Source organism: Rhinopithecus bieti, unplaced genomic scaffold (assembly GCF_001698545.2).
Source record: "Rhinopithecus bieti isolate Rb0 unplaced genomic scaffold, ASM169854v2 scaffold_4129, whole genome shotgun sequence".
In the NCBI taxonomy this organism is placed as follows: Eukaryota; Metazoa; Chordata; class Mammalia; order Primates; family Cercopithecidae; genus Rhinopithecus; species Rhinopithecus bieti.
Genome location: NW_016804391.1, coordinates 1,003,157 through 1,005,915, shown reverse-complemented (window position 1 = coordinate 1,005,915; position 2,759 = coordinate 1,003,157). Strand labels below are relative to the sequence as shown.

At 41.8% G+C, this 2,759-nt stretch overlaps 1 pseudogene; it reads right to left on the bottom strand.

The window, feature by feature from the left end:
* Window positions 1–637: 637 nt before the first annotated feature.
* On the bottom strand, window positions 638–2,457 carry LOC108526854 (uncharacterized; annotated as a pseudogene).
* Between the last annotated feature and the right edge of the window lie 302 nt (window positions 2,458–2,759).

Sequence of the window (2,759 nt, the reverse complement as noted above, 5' to 3'; positions counted from 1 at the left end):
CACAGGAGAGTCCCCCACAACAAAGAATGATCCATCCCCAAATGTCAACAGTGTTGAGGTTGAGATTGTCCTAAATCCCGTGTCCCATAGGAAAAGTTTGGTTCACAAAGACTATTTCTTTTTTGTTTTTTGAGAGAGTCTCACTCTGTCGCCCAGGCTGGAGTGCGGTGGCGCGATCTCAGCTCACTGAACCTCTACTTCCTGGGTTCAAGTGACTCTCCTGCCTCAGCCTCCCAAGAAGTTGGGATTATAGGCGTCTGCCACCACGCTCGGCTAATTTTTGTATTTTTAGTACAGATGAGGTTTCACCATGTTGGCCAGGCTGACCTCCTGACTTCAAGTGATCTGCCCGCCTTGGCCTCCCAAAGTGCTGGGATTACAGGCGTAAGCCACCGTGCCAAGCCACAAAGAGTAATTTCATTGTTTTCATAATTTCAGATAGAAAAAGCAGAATTCCTTACACTGTATTGTCTCATCTTAATAATATCTGTCTCCCCAGGTTTGGATTCCTAGAGCAACATTAGGGCTACAAAAGTAAAGGAGTTCTGAAATTTACTGATTATCACAAACTTCAACAGTGCTAACTTCTCCAAGCTCTCAGGTTTTTTTGTTTCGTTTGAGATAGGGTACCTGCAGTCTCCAAGGCTTGAGTGCAGTGGTATCATCGCTCACTGCAGTCTTGAAGTCCTGGGCTCAAGCGATCCTCTCCCTTCAGCCTCCTGAGGAGCTTGGACTACAGCAGGGGTGTCCAATCTTTTGGCTTTCCTGGGCCACGTCGAAAGAATTGCCTTGAATCACACATAAAACACACCAACACTAACAACAGCTATGAGCTAAAACAGCAACAACAACGAAATCGAAAAAAAAAAAAAAGGCTTATCATGTTTTAAGAAAGTTTATCAATTTGTGTTGGGCCCTATTCAAAGCAGTTCTGGGTTATATGAGGCCCATGGGCCACAGGTTCGACAAGCCTGGACTACAGGCATGTACCACCATGAAAGGCTAATTTTTACTTGTTTATCGAGATGGGGTCTATGTTGCCCAGGCTGGTCTTTAGCTTCTGGCCTGAAGCAATTCTCCCACTTCAGCCTCCCATAAAGTGCTGGGATTACACGTGAGCATCGTGTCTGGCCAACCTGTCTTGTACCTATAGGTGTTTTTGCTAGAAATATGCACGTAGTTTACGATTCTGATTAACAGTACAAGTGATGATGCAATATATACTTTTTAAAGTTCCCCAGCTTTTAAAGCTGCATTAGCTCTTCTGCAATGGAGAAAGCAAGAAGGAAGGAAATACAGTAGTCTCCCCTTATCCTCGGGAGATCCCACTGTAGGATTCCCAGGGGATGCCTGAAACCATAGAGAGTACTGATCACTAAATAAACAAACACACACACAAACACACACACACAGTTTTCCTATAGGTATATACCTATAATCAAGTTTAATTTATAAATTCGGCACAGTAACAAATGAACAATAACCAATAAGAAAAAGGAACAATATACCATATACAAGTTATGTGAATATAGTCTCTCTTGTTCTCAAAATATCTCATCATACCGTGCTCACCCTTCTTGTGTTGATATGAGATGACAAAACGCTTACAAGATGAGATAGAGTGAATGACTTAGGAATTGTGATGTAGCTACTATCGACCTTCTGACTATGCCTAAGAAGGGGGATAATCTGTTTTGGGTGATCCTGAATCATTGAGTCATGCCGATGTCCACAGTTGGATGTCAAAAGCTGATGATGTCAATGACTAACCGATGGGCAGCACACACAGTGTGGTTATGTTGATTCACATCCAGGACAGGGTGGTGCAAAATTTCATCACACTACTCAGAACGGTGAACAATTTAAAACTTAAACTACTATGGAAAGGACTAGGATTGCTTCTTAGGGTAGCAGATATTCTAGATACTCTTCAGCAAAATGGACTCCAGGCTGTATCTGATAGGTTTCAAAAGACTTCACAAAAGGCATGTTAGTGTACACACAAGACTGGGATTAACATTCTAGAATTTTAGGACTCAATGGTACACCACTGAGGTATTGTTATGAATTTAACTGTAAATTTAGATTATTGTTCTGAGGTGGAGACGCATAAAAATGAAAACTTAAAAGAAATCAAACACCAACACAATTGGGTATTTCTGGGTGCTAACGTTGCAGGTAATTATCTTTCTCGACTTTCATTTCTAATGTTAATAGTTAGCAATATCAATAATATTGTTTATAAAAGAAATACTGTCCAAACTTTATTAAGGTGTTCATGTTAACACTTAAGGTTTCAGATTTTCAAATTTGAGATGTTCAAACAGTAGGTACAACACAAATATTCCAAAATCCAACAGAATCTCAAATCCAAAAAATTTCTGTTCCCATTTTCGTAAAAAACAAAAAACAAAAAACAAAAAACTGGCCAGGCGCAGTGGATCACGCCTGTAATCCCAGCACTTTGGGAGACCGAGGTGGGTGGATCACAAGGTCAGGAGTTTGAGACCAGCCTGGCCAACATAGTGAAATCCTCACTCTACTAAAAATAAAAAAAATTAGTCAGGTGTGGTGGCGGGCACCTGTAATCCCTGCTACTCGGGAGGCTGAGGCAGTAGAACTGCCTGAACCTGGGAGGGGGAGGTTGCAGTAAGCCGAGATTGTGCCGTTGCACTCCAGCATCCGTGACAGTACGAGAGTCTGTCTCAAAAAAAAAAAAAAAAAAAAAAAAAGGCCGGCCACGGTGGCTCACGCCTGTA